Source organism: Leopardus geoffroyi, chromosome A3 (assembly GCF_018350155.1).
Source record: "Leopardus geoffroyi isolate Oge1 chromosome A3, O.geoffroyi_Oge1_pat1.0, whole genome shotgun sequence".
NCBI lineage: Eukaryota > Metazoa > Chordata > Mammalia > Carnivora > Felidae > Leopardus > Leopardus geoffroyi.
In genome coordinates, this window is record NC_059336.1 from 40,560,436 (window position 1) to 40,582,695 (window position 22,260).

Sequence of the window (22,260 nt, forward strand, 5' to 3'; positions counted from 1 at the left end):
CATTATTACACATTGTTTGGGGATTAAGGAAAGCAGTCCATGTATAGTGTGCAAAATATAATGCTGACCCTGAGTATTCAAAAAGTATAACCAATTATTATTCTCAATTATTTTATGGAAACACATTTTCATTAAAGTGTTTAATTACTTGAGCACTGTCCATTTGATTAGTTATTTGATTAAGCTGTTTCTCTAAAAGCAGAGGCTACATGCTCAATCTGGCTGATATTATAAGGAAATGAAACAATAGGGTTTGTATCAATATAGTTCCCCTGGGTAAATATAGATAATTGCCTTTAAATGGCCCTGAGGTCAGAATTGGCATTATTTACAGTCTAGGAAAAAGCCTGCTACATCTTTCTTTTAAGAAAAAAATTATAATAATAATAGCCTTCCCTACCCAGGGTAAAGCAAACAACAAAGCTAGCTTTGGGCAAGTCTTCACCAGACATAGCACATCAGGTCAAGTTCTTTTTAACACACCAAATGAAAAAAAAAAAAAAAATCACTGTAGCACCCAACTTGTTTTTTTCATTTTATGCTATTTTCCTTTGGCCTCTGATACTTTATGGCCTTTTCAGGTCTATGTTAGTAGGTAATATGTAAGAAAAAGAGTTCTGACATTTAAAAGAGAAAGAGAGACTGCAACACACACACACACACACACACACACACACACACACACACACACAATTAGTGTCTGTAGTGTCTTGGATAAACTAAAAACCAAACTGGGCAAGTTACATATCCTCTACACCTCAGTTTCCTCAGCTGGACACCGGTGATTATGTAACAATATTATAGGATGCTGTGAGAAGCAGAAGAGGTAATGAATGTAAAGGTGCCTGCCTGTTCGTAGCACACTGTAAGTGACAATGTATAAGAAGAATGATGATCATGGTGGTAGTGGGGATGATAGTGGGAATAAAAAGGAGGGAAAGTGACAAACCTTGAAATAGCACAACTCATAAGCATAATCTGGGGAGGAAAAAAAAAAGAAAACACAAGCAAATCATTAGTTTCATGATTTAGAGTATGGCTAAAGGCTAATTACAAATTCTGTTAAATTTATCTTCAAATAGCACCAATATAGATATTATAGGAAGAAAACATCATTTGACAGTGCATTATATTATGTGAAACAAACTTTGAAAGCTCATTCTTGCCTATATTCATGATTAAGTCTCAGGTTTTCCCCTAATGCATGCTTGGAGGTAGACTGACACGGAGCCAGGATTAAGTGTTGTGATTAAGTCAACCAAAGCAGACGAGCTATAACTAGAACCCAGTGGACTTGACTTTTCCCTCGGGCTGCCATCGTTTTAAAGAAGAACCTAAGATCAATTTTAAAAGAGAGTTCACATGCAGCATATTTGATTTTGAGAGGTTTTTTTTCATTTCTCACAGAAATAAAAATAAAAACGTGTATAATATATATCCACGCAGTACTAAATTCTACATTAGAACACTAGTACTTTGAAATTTCTGTTGAAGTGGCCTCATGTGTCCCTATCACAGAAGTAAACCACCCATCTTCTCTTTTTTCCTTAAGGTGGAGAATTCAACTAGATATTTACAGCGTTATCAGAAACCATTAAGGAGTCATGAACCATTACTTCTACAGGCAATGGCCAGTGTAATTAAATCTTTTATCCTTCCTAGCTTCCCTGATGTGCCATTATCAGTCACTGGGCTCCCTACATATTTGTTGGCCATCAGCCACCATCTAGCTGTGTGACCTTGAAAAGGTCCTGTAAAGTCTCCAGATTTTAGATTTTTCTCCACAAAAGGAGGAAGGAGGATATGAATAATCGCTAGGGTCCATTTCACCTCCAGAACCCAATGCCATGGCTTTGCAATGCTTTACAACCTGATAAACATGAAAATACATGAGAAAGAAGAAAAAGATTTCAGCTCTGCCAACTCTTTCTCTCTTTCGTTGCATAAAAACTGCCTAAGCTGCCAGTGGTTTGCAAACGATGGCATCACTATTTATATTTTAATGAACACAGGGCTATAGGACAATTTGTAAAAACATTTATTTCGAACTGTTCTTAAGAGATGGATCTGGAATAGAATGTGCATGTGGACAAATACTGGATTCCAGTGAACTATATACTTCCATTGTATTTTGAAATATAAGTTCGCATAAAAGGACCAACAAAAAAAGTCATTACAGTTTTACTATTCGTCGGCAGCAAGAGGAAAAGAAATATTCTCTGAAAATGAACAAGAATGCCCTACTAACGGATTTTTGAGAAGAGCATAGTTTAAATTACTTATTCAAAAAGTCTAACTCCTAATACTTTGAGTTTCATGGAAAAAGAAATGGTTTTTTGATGAGTTATATGAATTTTGTTTCGACATAAATGTCAATGTTTGATTAGAAGGTTTTTTGTTGTTGTTATTTTTTGTTTTTTGTTTTCTTTTTCACAAATGCCAGTCTGGGAGGTCATCTAGTTTGAGGAGTCATTTGCTTAATGAAGAAACTTAAGTTGTCATTTTTATCCTTTGCTCTCTCAGGGGAAATCCTTCAAAAAGAAGCTAATCATTCTGATAAAACAGAAAAATATGAACCTTAAAACTAGACAAAACATATTTCAGTTTGCCACTAAATTAACTGAGTAGTGCTGGTATGTTCTCAGAGCTTCACATCCCCATCTGTAAAGTGGGGATGATGATACCTGCTTTTCAGGACTATTGAGTGCATGAGGTAATGCATACATTATGTGTGTTGGTGCCTGCCATGTGACAATAATAATAGTAGCTAACATTTATTGACTGCTTACAGATGCCAGATACCTCTCTAAACACTCTCTATATTGCTCAACCCTTTAGATGAGTGAATCACTAATCTCATTATATAATGAAGAAACAGAGGCGAAGAACTTGTATAATTGGCCAAGATCAAATAATTACTAAGTATTAGGGCCAGATTTCAAGACCCCATGGTCTTTTTCTCTAATTTGTGACACTACACTAACCTGTACCTGGGAAGATCCTTAGGGACTGGTCACCATTTTTATTGATGGGGATAATGTCCATAAAGCATTGAGTTTAGAGCCTAGCTGGGAATCCAGGTGTCTTTCTGGTTCTGTCTCTCACTCACCCAGGATGATCAAGCCGTCAGCAGGTCATGTCTATTTTACCTCCTGCTATCTCTCCTTCTGTATAATTTACTTTATCTCCACTGTCTTCATCCTAATCTGAGCCACCATTCTCACCTTCTTCTAGGTTAGGGCATTGGCCTCCTCCCAGCAAGGCTCCTCTGCCCCATGGGCCCCCTCCCATCTCCTCCAGAGTATAGTAAGAAGGATTCTTTAAAAACAGAAGTACGGGGGCGCCTGGGTGGCTTGGTCGGTTAAGCGTCCAACTTCGGCTCAGGTCATGATCTCATTGTCCGTGAGTTCGAGCCCCGCGTCGGGCTCTGTGCTGACAGCTCAGAGCCTGGAGCCTGCTTCAGATTCTGTGTCTCCCTCTCTCTCTGCCCTTCCCCTGTTCATGCTCTGTCTCTGTCTCAAAAATAAATAAAACGTTAAAAATTAAAAAACAAAAAAACAAAAAAAACCAGAAGTACGTATGTGTATGTGACTCCCACGTAACTTTAACACTTGGGCCAGTTTCCCATTTCTCATGGCTCTTAGGAAAAAGACAAGAATCCCCACCATGGTCTATAAAGGCCTCCACTGAAGTGAGCCAGGTAAACTAAAGTCTCCAGCCTGATCAGTAGGGCCCTTCCTTCACTTCCTGCTCCAGACCCTTGGAAACATTAATCCTCTTCCTCTTCTCCTCTCCTTCTGCCTAGATAATTTTTGCTTTTTTTTCATCTCAACTCAAACTTCATTCCTTTGAGTGAAGCCTTAATATAATACCAATTGTGTGTGTATGTGTGTGTGTGTGTGTGTGTGTGTGTGTGTGTGTGTTTTGAACAAATAAAGCTCCTCAAGTAATGGTAGGTAGTGGTGATATTGATAGTCTGAATGGTGTTCTGTTGGTAGTAATGAAACACTCTTGGGAGAGATGTGACTTTTGATATGCAGAATTCATGTAAGTCATTGGAATGGACCAGTATTTCTGACTTGTGGAAACCAGCCTGGTTGCTAAGGCACAGCCCACATGCCTGACTTCCATTCAAGAGGATTCTCTCCTGCTGTTATTATTAAGGACAGATACTGGGCAGAAGTTAGCTGCTGCTTAAAAAGGCTGGAAACTCAAATACCTACCTGAATACAATAGCCGTCTCCACTGATTAGGCTTTGTGATTACTTTGTTTCCTTCCCCTTAAAGAACACGATAACAATTTACCTCCTTTGGGTGTTAAAGCTGCCTTGGAGTTTAATTTTAATCCAATTTCATGTGTATATTGTAACGCCAGAGTTTGGATGGTAGGAGGGTACATCGGGTCTGTTAGGATGGGCCTCAGGATGGGCTTGGGCACAGAACTAGCAGTAGAATGATTAGTAATAAAAGGGAACAGTTTTTTTTGTTTTGTAGCGTTTTTGGTTAATTTTTGTTTTGCCTTTTTGTTAACTGACACTGAGGTATCACTTCCCTTTGACTGGTAGGCAAAACCAAGAACACCCCAAGTAATAAAAATGTGCTTAGTTACCTCTGTGGCTTGGAAGCTCCCACTTCACTTTTTCTTTCAACTGCTAATTGCTAAGTAGTAATTAACTGCTACTTTAATGAGAAAAAGGACAGTTCACATTACATCTATACTGAAGAATCTGTTAGATGGGCAGGGATTAGGAAGGTGTTCAGGTAAAATATCATAAATAATAAATAGTAAAGTTCTGATGTATCGTAAGGAAACTAAAAGCTATAAGGCAAGGGGAAGGCAATTTTGGAGCAGAGAAAAATAGTTTTGATTTGACAATAATGACTCAAGAAAATGAGAAAGACGTCCCGAATTAATAGATTTGTGGGCACTGTGTTGGGGACAGGTCTTGGGAGGCGTTCAGTCAGAGAGGAGTAAATATAGTGAAGGAGCAAGATCACTTTCTGTGTTTGTACATCACTTACCATGCTCCATACCTCCCTCCAAGCTTTTCCGTTTAGTGATCGGATTGCGCCTATACCAAAGGCCAGATAAGAGTAAAAAAAGAAATGGTCGTTCAATATTCTGCTATCCTTTCATTGTCTCAGAATAAGCCACCTTTAAAATGCAACAACAGTGTGACACTACCAATCATCTGGCATCAAATAACACATGGCACTTCACTCAATTGCACTTTGAGCTCTTAGGTAATTCAGTAACATTTTCACCTCAGGATGCCAAAGCAAACATTGGTTCTGAACTTTGCCTCTTGAACTATGCTTTCCCCTGTAATACTCTTTTGAGTTTCCTATAGATATCTTTACCCCGGCATGTGAAGTAAGGAAGTTCACTCAAACTAATAACTGTCTCTGATTTTTAGTGGAGTAATCAGTTGTCTCCTCTATTTGCCTTTCTTGGACTTGAGCAGAGAGGTGTGTGTAGGAATCTCTGTATCCACTTGATGAGCATTTTAAGTCCCAACAGCAGAGGACTGATTATCGAGGCCACTAATAAAAGGCCTACCTTCCAAAGGAAACTTGTCAAGGCTCAGATGTTGTCAAGATGGTTGCACAAGTGCTTCCAGTTAATGGAATAGCTTTTTGGCGACTTAATGAGGGGTAGTTTGAAATCTTTACTGTATTCACCTTTACGTTGTTTTTTTTTTTTTTTTTTTTTTTTTTTAAGGCTGATTAATGATTATGGTTCTCCCTAATCTAAGAAATGCCAACTGTTAAAAACCTCATACTAAGGTATTTGGGAGTGGTCATACCTTATGGCCTTTGATTTTAGTTTGAAGATTGAAAATAACCTTTGTGTTGTATTTTGATAAGGAAGTTGTCCTCAGTGGAGACAGACCTCACAGTTGGCATAGAAACAGCTGCTGGGCTATTCCTAGGCCATTGAATACAAGGCACCTGGCCCAGTCTGAATTGTTCTCTCCTGCTTCCTTGTTTAAATAAGGGTCAAGAAAAAAGTTCCCTTTCTTGGTTTAGACTTCAGCAAGAAATAAGGGAGTGACCACAATGTTATCTTAAAATGAGCATTTCCTTTTCCTTTAGGCATGTCTTTATGGCCCTAATTAAAGTTAATGAATGTCCCCAGTGTATGACAAGTGTTGAATGCAGTATAGCTCACCTGAGGTTCCCTGTGGTTGCACACTTTTGCAAAAATGCCCTTCGGTTCCGCAGATCCATTGTTAGGCAATCCCTTAATTATAGACTTTATCTTTCCAAAGCATTCAAATCACATGTTAGCCAAATAACTTAGATGCCTTTCTAAGTGCTAGAGCTCTTAAGTCAAGTTGGCAGAAGAGGCTAAAGTTTAGGTAAATAAAAGGACGTGTTTCACAAATGATTCTTCACCTTGGGTGTTTATGGAAAGGCTCTGAGAACCCTTTGAAAACAGCAAACACCTTAAAAAAAATCTCACTCCAAACAGAAACATAAATCAGCTAAAAGTAGAGCTGCTCTGAGGCAGGGGATGGGTTGGAAGGAAGAGGGAGAAGTCAGGGGAGCATCCAGGCTCACCCTGGCCAAGCTTCCTCTGCTAGATGTTTTAGGCTCACTTCTGTCCTCATCAACGCCTCAGGATCTTAGGAGACCACAGAACCAAATCCTTGTTCAAAGGCACAAATTTGTATGACTTGCAAATATGTAAAATATGGTTTGGCACTGAGTTCTTCTTAGAATCCTATGATCCTTTTTAGATGGTATGGTTATATTAAAGGGTGAATTGAGTCTGCAACACATTTATCCAGAACTCCTGCATAAAAACAAGAGGTAGTATCCTTAACTTCCAGCAGTTAAATATTCCATTCTTAATTTTCCAAAGAATTGTGGGATTGCCTATGGCCTGTTTAAAAGCCATAAGAAAAGCATTAATTTTTCTTTATTGTCCCACCTCATTTTTAATCCTTAGAAGTGGCAGTATTTCCAGTTGTTACAGGAAGTACTTTTAATGTTTATTTATTTTTGAGACAGAGGGAGACAGAGCACGAGTTGGGGAGGGACAGAGTCTAGAGAGGGAGACACAGAATCTGAAACAGGCTCCAGGCTCTGAGCTGTCAGTACAGAGCCCGATGCGGGGGCTTGAACCCACAAACCGTGAGATCATGACCTGAGCCAAAGTCGGTTGCTTAACTGACTGAGCCACCCAGGAGCCCCTAAAGGATGTACTTTTGAGTCTCAAATCTAACACCTGATTTGTGACAATTGTTTAACCTCCTAAGGCCTTGACTTTCTCATTTTTACAATGGGATGATAATAAAACCTGTTTATAAGGCTTCTCTGAGGACCAGAGGTGAAGAACTTAACCTAGTCCTTAGCAACTAGTGACCATTCAAATTTGTTACCCAGTATTAGTATTGCTGATGTTACTGTCATTATTATTAAACAACTTGTTCACATACGTCCTCGCACTAGACTTGGCTCTGAATTCTTTCAGACTGTTCTGAAACATCAAATGGATCTTCAATGTGCAATTTTTAAAATCACTATTCCGGAGGTTTTGAAAAATAAGTTAACAGGGTCTGAAGGCATTTCAAAACATAGGTTGATCAGAGAAAGGTTGAATGTTTTCAAGCCTCTGAAATGGCTATTTCCAAAGGAGATGATGCTGTGGAATGTGTTGTATGTGTTGTTGGATTCAGTTTACTCTGTAAACACATTTAGAAGTTTTTTCATGATTTTTCTGGTTTCACAGGGCAAATATGTGTTGAATATATATTATATGCAGATATGTGCTAGAGTCTCCATGAGATCCCAAGTTATATAAATATTCACAATGTTTTTAATAGGATGCATTCATGGTCAGATATATGGTAACATCTCATGAGCAGAAGTTTCTGAAGCAATCATTGCTGGTCTGAATTCAGGAAATAGGAAGTCTTCAGGGTGAAGCTCTGCAGCCAGGAGAGGTGGAAAGTTACCTCCTCCACTTGTTTTCAGGAAGTGGGTCCTGTGACTTCCATGCCTGGAAGTGGAAAGATCGGGGTTAATGTGGGGAGTCTCAATGAGTATTTTCCAAAAGTTAGACTTTACAAATATCAAGCATACTCGGCCCCCTCAGTTTATGGTAATGAGGGCAAGGCAGCCAAAGTCTTGCCCAAAATGGGGTTTAAATTCTCTCGATGAACTTAATTCTCTTACTGATTGTGTTTGTGAAACCCCCAAAAAGGAAGGGTTTCTTCAGAAGCTCTTGGAGGAATCTGTCTTCAAGTGACATTGATGCTTCATGTAATGCTTGTGTTTGAAGATATCATCTATTTCACTGCAGACTAAAAACTACAGATTTGGTATATCTGTGTGGTCCGTCAGTATCCACACCTGGGATTTCACTGCACATTTTCTCGGGAGCTCACTTTTAAAGGCCACAAATCCAACATTAATGCTGGCTTGAAAACTAACTAACAAAGCTCATTTTCAAACATAGCCTCCTTTAGTAGGGAGCTGATGAAATACAGGAGATCATATGTGAGTTTTATTTTTTAAATTTCATTTAAAACATCTGTGTCAAGGATTCTTCAGGACATTTAAAAGTACTCTTTAATATTTAAATTATTGCAAATAATTCTGTGGTTTTCGCATGGGAATATGTATTTATAGAAAATAATAAAGTCTAGAAGGAACAGATAAGATTGTATTTATTAAAATAAAAGCAATGTTTATACAGGTGAATTCATCAGTAAGCATTCTGTGACTACTTAGTATGTGCAAAGTAGTGTATATATGTGTATAAGTGTGTGTGTGTGTGTGTGTGTGTTAATTACATAACTTAAAAAATAGTCATCTTATAGTAACATATAGAATTTAGTCTTTTGTAAAAATCCCAGTTATTTTATATATTGCTCTTCTGGATGAAGGAATGGTATATAAAAATGGCATATAATGGAATAATCAGTGGACCGACCTGATAATGTTTTAAGAATAGAGAAATACCCTGGGTGAAGGAAACTCATTTCAATGTTGACTTGGATCTGATTAATAACGTTAAAAGGAATTATATTCTCTGGAGATCTTAATGATCTGTAGTCCTGGCTATAACCCAAAATCAGTGATTTAAAATGATTCTCTGGTTGGGTCAGTTTTGATACATAGCTGATGGGTTAGGTGAGACAGAAAGTTAAACTGATCGTTTCCCTGGGACCCATCAGTTGGTCTGGGATTTCACTTGAAACCATAAATCCCCAGCTTCAGAAACGGGCCATTTTCCCTGTGTCAGTGAAAGAGTTTTGGAAACATGATCAGTCTGAGCATTAATAGGTGGGAGATAGATAACAGATTTTTTTTAATGTGAATTTAGAACTTTGGGAAGGATGCAGCTTGAATAGTGCTACAGAAGGAGGGACACACTTTGAATTAAGAAGCTGAGAATGGTTATTTTGGAAGTGGCAGATTTGCCAGCCTGCTTTATTCAGATACCTTTGGAGACAAAGGGTCAACTCTACCTGGACCTGGGAACTTTGCTTAAAAAAACCCTGAAAAGGCCCTTGTTTCAGCAAGGACCAAGAGAAGTGAAAACAGTGTTCCTTAACCTTAATATGTAGAGTTAACTTCAATAGTCCAGAACTCTAATTAGCAGCCTTCAGATGGAGCCAGAGGGGAGCAGCTCAATGAAAGGTATTGACAATGAAAGGACACCACCTATTACTCATATGCTTTGCTCTGGGATCCCCTAAATCATGGGGGTGGGGGGATGAGTGAGCATAGAAACATATCTGTCTTTGAGATTGCTCAGGATTCTTGATGGGGCACTCAAAAGAATGTTCTAACTGTTCATAGAAGTACAAGCTGAGTAAATGAACATGTTTTAAAAAGTAGCCAAGTCTTTAGAGCCAGGAAGAGAGAGATCAAGACAAGGGAGAATTCTGTATCTTTCTGTGAGACTAGCCTTTTTCCCATATTTATTTAGTTTCACTATGAAATTCTGCAGGTCATAGTAAAGTATCTCCTTGTCTTGTACAGAGCTGACTGGGCCTGCTGCTGCTTTTGGTCACCTCCCAAACAAGGGAAATGATTTCAGATGCCTTCTGCTTTCCCCAATCCATCTCAAACCTTGAACGGTATCAGTACAAACAAGTAAAAAAGTTTTATTCACCCCTCCCCTCAGATGTCTGCTCACTGGCTGTACATGGACAGGAGTCTCTTACCCTGGGCATCACTGATGCCATCACTGATATTACATATACCATCACTGATGCCATTCATCATTTAAAAAACAAACAAACAAACAAACAAACAAACAAACTGCCTACACATCAAAAACAAATAGCCAGTTCTTGGGTAGACTCTAACTAAATGTTACTGTAAGGAAAATTCTCAACCTCCACAATGAATATATTTAAGCCTGAATTTTTGTCAAACATCCTTGAAAGATAGACCTTAGGAATTAAGCTTGTGTACTTTTCAAAGGAGCAACGTGGTACTTAAAAAGATGTAATGTTCCTAATGCCTCTCAGCGGAAAAGACAGGACTAGGATTAGGACCAAGTTACCTTATTTTCAGTCTTCAGTTTAATTTATTAATCTATTACTTGTTCATTGCCCACTTCAGAAAGGGATTATTCAGACCGAAAATCAAGTTCTTTTTGAAAATAGAGCTGACTTTTGCAGGGTAGACAGACCTGTAAAGGATAAAGGCAAGGTAAGGTGAAATATTTTTGTTGGCAGTGGAATGGAGTCTGGACTTGTTTGGGCATGGACTGGATTGGGACTCAGTTATTCTATTTGCACTACTTTAATTAATGCTTCAAATCTACAAATACATAGTGAATAAAAGAAATTGGGACTATTCGGATCAAAATGGTTACTGTGACCATTCACTCATTCATCCATTCATATATAAGACATTTACTGAGTTCCTACTAAGCTATTAAGTGTTTTAGTTGATACAGAATGTACTCCTATGTACAAAGCATTCATGATCTCTGCCATTCTAGGTCAGGGCAGAGGGAGATACAGACAAGTTAACACATGCATATATCACATAATCACAGATTATGGTAAGAACTGTGTTAATATGGCAGTCAATGCTTCTTTTTGTTTGGTTTCTTCTTTTTGTTTTATATCTAGAACTTATTTGAGGCCACCCGGTAGAGAAAATAATGTATTTCTCTTTCTGGATAAGTGGCTTTAGGATCACTTTTCTGAAGTGAAATCTTTTATTAAAACATGGATTTCCCATCTGCAATATTCGTCATAGCAAGCTTGCAGCATTGTGTCAGAACTGGTCTAATGATCTTGCTCACAAAGTAAATAAAACACAGTGGTGTCTCTATTTCTAGAATTTAAGTGTTGTAATGTATCTGTCTAGAAGCTAGTTAAAATGCATATTGTCCTGACATTTCAATTAGAAGTCTGCTGACTTCATTGTCTAGCACAAAAAATCATTATTATTATTTTATTTTTATTATTTGCAGATGGGTCAGGTTACCATCAAAACCTTATTATTATTATTATTGATAATACACTAATGCAGTAGGTTGACATAGAGATTGACAAGTTGATTGTTACAGTATATTAATTAATCTAATGTAATATTATACATTTTCCCTGACTCCGTGTAGCCTTTAAGATGTAAGAGAATTTGAGCAAATCTTGTCTCACTATTCTCAGAGATTAGATGTTATAGAAAAGACTAAAAGGATAAAATGATTTGATAACCATTTCAAAAGAAGGCTATAATAAATACCTTAATGCAACATATGCCATAAACCAGAGAATTGTAAGTTTTTAGGCATGCATCTAGTTTATAATTCTAAAAGCCAAATTTATATACTTAAATATGTACAAGTAATGGTTCACTTGCATGCCTGAAAGCTACAAGAAATTTTTTAAAAATGTTAAAAACTTGGAAATTGTGGTTTCTTCAATTTTTTTTGAAAATCAGATTAAAAAAAGACCCTTCTGCCTCTGATGTTTTAGAAATATTACTGCTTGAAAGCAAGAATCTGAAATAAAAGCAAATGACAATAGCTTTCTAGGCTCTAATCCTGTGTTCCCACTAAAAATATCTTTTGGGTGGGCATGACATTAACCATCCTATCTTATAAATACAGTAGAATATTTAATGATCTTCCATTGTATTCTGGAAAATAGACTTTGTGTTCTCTTTCTCTTTCTTTCTCTCAACCCTCCCCCTGTCCCCACACCCCCACCGGCTCTTTCTGGTACTTTGCCAGAGCTGTCTGCTTCTTTCTTGGAGTCCGGTAATTGAAGGTAATTTTTTTGGAGATGGTTTCAATTATCTAAAGCCAGTGGAATGTTTAACTGCCCCTTGCTATTGGTGAACTTGTTTACATTGGGATTTCAGATGAATTTAGATTACATGCAACCAGATGTTATCTGCTATGGTAGCTTAAAAAAAAATGTATGAGAGAGGGAACTTTACTACCATATTTAGGTCAATGACCCACCAGTTTTATAGAAGTATGCCCCTTTGGGTAAACTTTTGGGGTAAACTTTTAATCACAACCAGTGAATATTCAACTATGAGAGCATATGGCTTGTGTGCAATAAATAAGCTTTAATTTTCCATGTGTCCTTATAGTTTGTGATACTGATCAGAAAATCCTGTCTCACAAAAACATTTTGCCACCTATCTAGTTGGAGATAGTAAAATTATAAATTAAAATTAATTCATGTTCGTATTGTGCCTAACCTTCACAGATTTGCTGTCATGCTACCCAGATAATACAAAATAAATGTTGTGATATTTAACAAGAAAAAAAAATATGAAGCAGTATAAGTCACCTGTAAAACAACAACTAAATGTTCTAGTCTGCAGACAATTGAAGACTTATTTCCTTAACTGACAGCTTAAATGAAGGCTTAGTAAGATATATTATTTGTACAGGTTGAACTTTAAAATCTAAAAGAAAAGCTGAATACACAAATTTTAACTTCGAAAACAGATAAATTAGGATGGAATTAATCTTTATGAAAGAATTATTTGCTTTATCAAGGGATCCAGAATTCACTTAAGGAGTTTTTTTTTTAAGTTGGCTTTCAACATGATTAAAATATGATTTAGCCTTCAAAGTTTAATTGCATATAAATTTTCAAAAAATAATACATCCTTGTTGAATCTTCAAGTAGGCATCAGGTATGATTATCTTCACTATTGATAGTGGGAAGCCATCCAAGAAATGTTTTAGGAATTAAATAGGAGAATATATATACTCCTACACATATAAATGCATACACAAATACATATATGCACATGTATGTACACATGCATATAATATGTATATCGGCATATATGCATGTAATTTTTTTCTTAGGGTTTAGCATACTAACTAAACATAGTTGACACTCAATTGAATAAATAAAAAAACAAATTAAATGTTTTACAATCTTTGCAAGTAGAAGAAGGGATACCAGGCAGGAGTTTTCACCTTTGAGGGTTGTAACCACTGTCAAAATCATGCTCAGGGAAGAAAGAGTAGGTTAGGGGAGAAAAAAAAAAAACAAAAAAACAAAAAAAAAAAAATCAAAAAACGTTCTTCACCTCTCTTCCCACTACCTATTCTACTACAGTCTCTCATTGCATTTACCTAACTGGAAGCCAGATGGCAAGGGTGCCAGTTGAAACAGTAGATAGGGGTCAACTTCCTACTTCTTTCTAGTCAAAAAGCAGGGCAGAGAAGTATGGAAATGGATATGGAGGAGCAGAGAAGAAAAAGCCCATTGGTATCTCCCATGATCCTACCTAGGGTGGTTCTCATAATCTGAACTTGGTGGAAAAATGCCATTGACAATTATTTTACCACTGTAGAATTATAACCTTTCTAGGCAATGAATATAAATAGTAATCCAAACACTATTTCTTTTTGATTCAGACTTGTTTTTTTTTAAATGAGAATTCTGATTATGAACCAAATACTTAATAAATATTAAGACTTCATATCAATATTTATTTTCTTTTCAATATATACTGTATATGGACCCTTAATTGTCAACTGTACACATAAAACACATTGACAAATCAGTGTTAAGTTGTAGAATAATTTGAGAGATAAAATATGAAATACTAGCTATCATTTTTATTTGGATTTTACCCATCTTATAGATTCATGTTTACAAATAAAACTTAAGAGATTATTTGCTAAGTTATAAGAGGTACTAAAGTATTTTAAAAGACAATTTAATGGAAAAGAAGTTAGACAAAAGATAGATTAATTGAAAAAAAAGTGTCAAGTCTAAAATAGTCATGTCAAGCTCATTAAATTTCAAAGGGTTAAATTCATATGGATGTAAGGCTTTGAAAACTCATAGAGAGTATATTCTCTGGAATTAAGCTAAATATTAATAACAAAATGTGTTTAATTAAAAAATACTTAAATAGTTAGAAATTAAAAATGACCTAAATAATTATGGAATTAAAATATCATAACGGACGTTAGAAAATATTTTGAAATGAATGACAATTAAAATGCTCATATCAAAACTTGTGAGATGCAGCTAACCAAGTGCTGAGGGGGAAATTTGCACACCCTGAAAGGCATGTGTGAGAAAGTAGGGAAAGCTGAAAGTCACTGATCTAAGTATTTAGCTCAAGAAGCAAAAGTACAAGAAAGGTAATAAAGATAATAAAAGAAATTGATGCAATAGAAAACAAAGACATTATAGAGAGCTTTGAAACAAGGACTAGTTCTTTAAAAGATTAATAAGATTGCTAAACTCTAATGTAATTGATGCAGAAAGTGAGTGAGCAAGAAAGCACAGTCTACCAATATCAGCATTCACGACCAATCTTACAAAAAATTTTTAACAAAAAAAAGACATATGGATAACTTTATGCTAATATGTTTGAACATATTTTAACTTCACAAATTCCTTTGACTTAAAGTATATAAATACTCATAATTTTTTAAAAGAAATTTAAACTATTATTTAAAGCCTTCCCACAAAGAAAACACGTAGGTATCTTTATTATACTAGATATCTTTACTTATACACTGTGTGGGATGTAAATTAATATAGCCATCATACAAACAGTATAGAATTCCTAAAAAAAAAACAAAACTAATGATAGTACTGATATATGATCCACCAATTCAGCTTCTGAGTATATATCCAGAGGAAGTGAAATCAGTATTTCATAGAAATATTTGCACCTCCATGTTCATTGTAGCATTCTTACAATAGCCAAGATGTGGAGACAACCCAAGTTTCCATCAGTGGATGAATGGTAAAGAAATTGTACACCTCTATCTATCTATCTATCTATCTATCTATCTATCTATAATGGAATCTTATTCAGCCATAAAAAGTAGAAAATCCTGCCATTTGCGACAACACGGTTTAACCTGGAGAAAACTATATTAAATGAAATAAATCAGAGAGAAAGAAATACTGTTTGACCTCATATGTGAAATCTAAACAAGTCAAACTTATAGAAGCAGAAAGTAGAGTAGTAGTTGCCAGGGAATGGGGTTGGAGAAATTGGGGAAATGTTAGTGAAAGGGTACAAACTTATAAGTTATGGGGATATGATACATAGCGTAGTGATTATAGTTAACACTGCTATAATGGACACTTGAAGTTTGCTAAGAGTGAATTTTAAGTGCTCTTAGCACACACACAAATGGTAACTATGTGAGGTGATATATAATGTTAATTAATTTGATTGTGGTAGCCATTTCACAGCATATAGGTATATAAAATAATCACATAGTACACCTTAAATACATATAGTTATCATTTGTCAAAGAATAAAATAAAACTAAAACACTAGCCCAAAAATTAGGCCAACAAAAAATATAAAGAAAAATCAACATTTTAGGAATAGGTAGATTCCTAGGAATCCAACAAAATATATGCAAGACCTCTATGTAGGAATTTCAAAACATTTCTTAGAGAAATAAATTAAGTCATAAATCAATGCAGAGATGTGCCATGTTCATTGATTAAAAGACCAAAAATAAGACATTGATTCTATTATAGCTGATCTTTAGATTAAGTGTAATAAATACAAATTTTCAGCAACTAACTTTGTGTATGTGTGTGTAATATAGCAGGTTGGTTTTAAGATCTATCTATAGCTATAGCTATCTATGTCTATAGCTATCTATATCTATATCTATTTCTATATCTATATCATCTACCTATATATAATTAAATATAGGGGCCCAGAGTTGCAAAGACAGTCTTAAAAGGAACAAATTTGATGGACTTATACTTCCAAATATTAAGATCTATTATAAATTATTGGGACTAGGTATAATGTTTCTCGAATTTTGGTGATGCTTTATAATTTGTTCTAGGAGGGTGATACCGGATATTGTAGAAGTTCACTTAGTCATAAAACTTAAGATTTGTCTACTTTGTTGTATGTGTGTTATATTTCAATATTTCCAAAGCCAATATGGCAAACAAAATATTAAAATTTAACATTGATTGAAAATATAGATTATTCTCTATGCTTTTCTACATGCTTATAATACTTTAATAATTTTAAAATAGGTAATTCATAAAAAATATGTTTGTTTTAGGCTGTATTTTGATTATAAATTTGTATATGGCAAAATGATCCCAAACTTTGTGTCCACTGTATGAAACCACAATATTCCCTTCATCAGACCCTAGCAAAAATTATTGCAGAATGAGAATATGTGAAAAGTCTGGTAAATGCTGTACATTACAAAATCCTCTACACCTATCATCTGGGGAATAATGGTGGGGTTCTGGACAGACAGGATTAGATTGATAGCCAGGAAAAATCCACAACAACAATAGAAAATGGGTGTTTGGGAAAAAGAAGGACCCAGAACACTCTGAGTACTACAGCTGTCAGTGAGTAAATGTTCATTTGATAAACTACCAGATCACCTCTAAAAGTGCTTTTGTCCAAGGGCAGTTCACTCAACACTCAATTACTCAGGGACTCTGTAACTGGGCCTTCAATTTTTCTCCATTTTAAGAGCCACTGTCTGAGGGATAAGAGAAGAAAGTAGCTCAACACTCTGCTCTTTCATATTTGTTGTCTTCTGTTGGCCTGAGACGACTTGTATCCAGGCTTCCTCTGAAATGTTTAGGGACAAATGGTCAAATCTAGAGTTAAATGCAACATGTTTAATCATGTTTTAACATTTATTTAAAATATACTATATTATTGTTATCAATTTCTCATTGGCTTGTAGTAAAATGCAACATGCTTGGTCTATTTTCAGTTTGACTAAATTAATTTGAAAAGAGAAGTTTAAAAATCTAAAATTTGGGTTTTCTAGTGGGACTTATTTTTTGAAGGTGATGGTCATATCTAGGAAATGTTACCTTACAGATTGTTTTTAATATTATTATGATTAATGATCATTATCAACCAATATTTACTCATTTTCTTGTGCATATACAGCCTAATAGACACAACATGGAGGAAAAAAATATATATATATGTCTAGGTTTAATGTGGTGCAAACTCCAATGCCTACAGGGACCAGTGACATAACCTAAAAGAGCAAAGTGGTAATGGTGTAAGAAAAACAACAAAGGGTATGCCATTATAAATGGAGCCTGATCATTTGCCTTATTGCCCGGAAGACATTAGGGAGTGGTATTAAACTGGAATTTTTTGAACAGGACAGGCTCTACTCAGTTTCAGCTGATCATAGCCCTGCAGGAATTTCGACATACTGCTGCTTTATTTTTGAAAAGAAACTTGAAATATCTCTCTCCTAAACAAAACAACAACAACAAAAAAAAAACAAACAAAAAACAAAAAAACAAAGCACAACAAAACCCATGAAATCTTCCAATTAAAAAAAAAACAATCTAGTTATAAACTAACACACACTCTATTGCTATCACCATGGGGCAAATAAAATGCTTTCTGAGGGCTATTTATGGTATGGACCTGTGACCCTCAGCCTTCCAACATACTCAGGGGAAATAGGACACACAATTTATATAAAAAGATATGGAATAATACTAAATACTACACGCATTTATTTATTTATTTATTTATTCTCTCATACAATAGTATTTACTAAGAGCCTTCTAGGCCCAATGCCCTATGTGAGTTACTAGGGTTACTAAGATGAACAAAAATGTTTTCTGTTGTAAAACAGCCCCCGCTCTGGGAGAAGAAAACAAGTCATTAGTTATTAAGCAAATCTAATATAGTAGGAACAATCGGTACTGTAGAATTTCAGAGGATAGAGGCTTTGCGGACGTTTTTCTTGAGGACACAGGAAATAATTGGGAAGTAATGAGTTCCCCCCCGCCCCGCTTTTTTGTAATTTATAAATACTATGTCTCATCTATCTGGGATACACTTTAACCTAGTAACAAGAAGCAAAAACAAGTCATAAAACAACCTCACAGTCAACTTCTAAAGGAAGTACTGTCATGGAAGTGTGAGAATGACAAGGGATCTCTTATTAACTAACAGTTTCCACATCCTTTTTAAGCATATCTTTAATTACACTTAACTAAGCAGAGTTAGTTCTTCTAAATGGGTTATGCTATCAGCTAGTTAGCTATCTTTTTTATCTACACACACACACACACACACACACACACACACACACTTATTCACATAGTATTTTATTTCTTTTGCCGCTGAAGACAATCTTACTTTAGCTTCAAATTAAGTGACAGCGACAGCCACTTGTTTTCCCCCTTGGAACTATGGTGCAGCCACAGAGAAGGCACATAAGTGAATAAATTGTCATCAATTCTAGAGCCCTTTGGTTGTGATAAATGGAACCTGTTTTCTCTGGGAATTCTGAGTGGATTATTATTCAAACTACTTACTATTAAATGTGTTTTATTCACCAACAGAGGCAGTAAAGGTCCCAATGCTCCATTTTTCTGAATAACCTTATCAGCATTCACTCTGGTATATACAACTTTGTAGACTTGGGAGGAGTGCTTGATCCCTACATATCTTCAGAACTTCCCTTTAGGCGGTCTCCCCCAAAGTTATAATATTGTGAAGAGTATGGAGTTAAGGATCACTCTTTGAACATGGATGGATGGAAGAACAATGTATCCATTTGTGATAAAAATCTAGATATGAATGACGTAATGAAGTATCGGTTTAACTAATGAGATGGGAAGCTCCAAAGACCTCCTGGCTGTTTTGCTAAATAAAATGGCAACCTTCAAGCATAAAAACAATTGTTGGAAAAGCGTCTGTCAAAAGCAAACCCTTCAGTATCTTATGGCAGATGTTTTACTGACAGAAGAGACAGGAATTTCCTATAACCGTGGTTGGCTTTAAGGAATACAAAATTTAGCATGTCTTTCATCATTGTAATAATATGGTAATGATTAAATTCACCTGCAGAAGCCCAAGGCGTCTGTTTGTTTCCTGGGAACTTCTAAGTGTCTTGTGTACAGACTTGTTCAAGTGGGAGTTTGTGAGTGTAAGAACAGTAAACTCCACCTTATCTCACATGGCGAGGGAATGGTATGTTCTACTTAATTGAATATTCTTGTTGGAGCACTCTCACACATACCACACATTTTAATTTTCAAAGAGTAAACTTTAGTTAGCATTAAAGTGGCACTCACATGGCTTATAGCTTGCTTTGATGCAATAGTGGAACTTTGTCTCCTTTATCCCCTACCCTGTAGTTCCTCTATCTTTAGGTACTTTCCCAGCTTTGGCTAGAATTTACTCATAGACTTTTGTAGTTCTTGTATTATGGAACCATCCCAGCCCCCAGGGATGCCCAGAATTTGTGCTCTGCTTCAGTCAAGCCACACTATCAATCACACTTTCATTCCTTAAGGGCTGTTCTGGTAACTGGCTAATTCTTTATTGGACCGATTTGAGGTACAGTGTTTTGTTTGATAATTGTATAATATGTTGACCTTCCCTGAATAATATTTGATTTAAAGGGCTTGATTTTGCCTCTTGTGACTTGATTAGAATAATCAAATAACTTGGAATCATGCAATTACTACAACCTTTTATGATACAGAGAGCTTACGTATCATCGCTAGCATAAATTCTTCACTTCCATAAACACAGAGGTTGTATTCATTCAGTGCCTATGGTTATTCTGGGCATAGTTCTAGGTGCTTTATAAAAAAAATTTTTTCATCTTTTTTTAAAGACACACAAATAAACAAAAACAAAACAAAACAAACCAAACTATGAGATTGGTTCGATGGAAGTTTTGGAAATTATCATCTCCTAACAGGAGAAATTATCATCTCCTGCTTTCTATTCTCTCTGTACAGTGTCTGTGTTATGATCGCAGCATGTTGCTCTTGGGCTGGCTGGCTACTCTTTAGAAAGGCTGAGTACTTTGCTTCTACCAACGACAATGTTCAATTATTAAGAGTCAGTTTTCCCTCAAACCTGTTTATGCTAATTGATGTAACATTATGTGGACAAAAAGACAGTTGTTTCTATGAAAAAATCTAATATACTGCAAATTTTTGATAAAAGCCAGTTGCTTTAAAACATGTCAAAATGGGGTGTCTGGGTGGCTCAGTTGGTTAAGTGTCCTAATCTTGATTTTGGCTCAGGTCTTGATCTTAAGGTTTGTGGGATGGAGCCCTGAGTCTGGTTCCATTCTACTGGGGTGGAGTCAGCTTGGGATTCTCTCTTTCCCTCTCTCTGCCCCTCCTCCACTCATTCTCTCTCTCTCTCTCTCTCTCTCTCTCTCTCTCTCTCCCTTTCTCTCTCTCTCTGTCAAGATAAATAAATAAACTGAAAAAAAGTGCTGTCAAAGTAGATGTGGGTAAGAAGTAAGACCCCTTTAGAGGATTAGGGAAAAATCATTAAAACAACTAGGAAAATTTTCTGCTCTGATTGCCTTGTCATGAAATTCTACTCCATTCAACTTTAAAGAGACTAGAAATAATAATAATGCATTATGAGGGAGGTTAGTACAAGAAATACAACTTGGAATTTCAGCTAGTGGACCCTACTGTATTGATCAGGTTTCAGTTGCAAACAAAACTAGAAACAGAAACTGTCTGTCTGTCTGTCTATCTATCTACCTACATACCTACCTATCTAGATTTTTCTATCTTTTTTTTTTTTTTTACAAGTATGCACACCTGCTCTCTGACATCTAGGGAAATGTTTGTATCTGACCATTGAGTCAGTCCTTAATTTATCCCTTGTCTTATTTGGGTAATTAGTGAGGAATATCAACCACTTAAATGAGGTCCTCTAAATGTTAAATATGGAACAGAAAACACCTTCCATATGAAGTTGCAAATAATCTATAATATGTGGGACTGTGAAGATGAATTAGGAAGCTGGGGAGCAGGAGCTGTTCAGGGGCTGAGGGGTTGAGATGCAGAACCTGAAGTGAGAGCCTAATCCTCTTGTAGGAGTGGAGTTCCAAGATGCAAAGTGCCAGAATACCAGGTCCATCCCGAACATATGTGAGAATGTGAGGGAAAATGAGGAAATAGGATGATGAATAAAGAGAAGTATGATGTGGAAATATCAATGGATATGAATGAATGGTTGAAAAGGGTTCTAGTTTGAGGAAAATGAATGGATTCTTAAACCAAAAGAAATATTAGTCAAAGTGCAATGAACAGAAGGAAAACAAAGCAGGACTGAAATATTTACTTTTGGTGCACTTGCATGGCTCATTAAAGTTAAGCACCTGGCTCTTGGTTTTGGCTCAGGTCATGATCTCAAGATTGGTCATGGGATCAAGCGTTTCATGCGTGACAGCACAGAGCCTACTTGGGATTCTCTCCACCACCCCTCTTTTTGCCCCTCCCCTGCTCACATGCATGGGTACTCTCTCTCTCTGAAAAGAAATAAACTGTATTAAAAAAATTTTAATGTTTATTTACTTTTGAGAGAGAGAGAGAGAGAGACAGAGCATGAGCTGGGGAGGGGTGGTGAGAGAGGGAGACACAGAATCTGAAGCAGGCTCCAGGCTCTGAACTGTCAGCATAGAGCCCAATGTGGGGCTCAAACTCACCAACTGCGAGGTCAGGACCTGAGCCAAAGTCCAACACTTAACCAACTGAGCCGCCCAGGTGCTCCAGAAATAAACCGTTTTTAAAAGGAGAAATAGTTTGAAAAATATTCAGGAAAGTGTGTTGTAGAGACTGATTTAAGAGTAAATAGACTATGCAAAATTTGTTGAAATTTCATCATATCAAAAGGGGCTTGCTTATTTCAGATAGTGATATTTCAGGTATTTTAAGTAAGGAGGGTGAAAGATAGGCAATTAGGTGCTTATGATCTAGCAAAAAGGGGCAGGGAGATGAGGCTCTCCCCTGGGCCTCCCAGAAT

At 36.2% G+C, this 22,260-nt stretch overlaps 1 protein-coding gene and 1 long non-coding RNA gene across 3 annotated transcripts in view; one reads left to right on the forward strand and one right to left on the reverse strand.

Annotated features, from left to right (window-relative positions):
- Positions 1-22,260, forward strand: part of MACROD2 (mono-ADP ribosylhydrolase 2) — a 2,046,639-nt gene that overhangs the window by 1,031,549 nt on the left and 992,830 nt on the right. The gene's annotated exons all lie outside the window — the stretch shown is intronic.
- LOC123580526 lies at positions 7,803-20,097 on the reverse strand. Its single transcript, XR_006703350.1, has 3 exons — positions 18,610-20,097; positions 10,529-10,657; positions 7,803-8,008 (listed from the first exon to the last, which is right to left on the reverse strand). It is a non-coding gene; the product is annotated as an uncharacterized LOC123580526 (long non-coding RNA).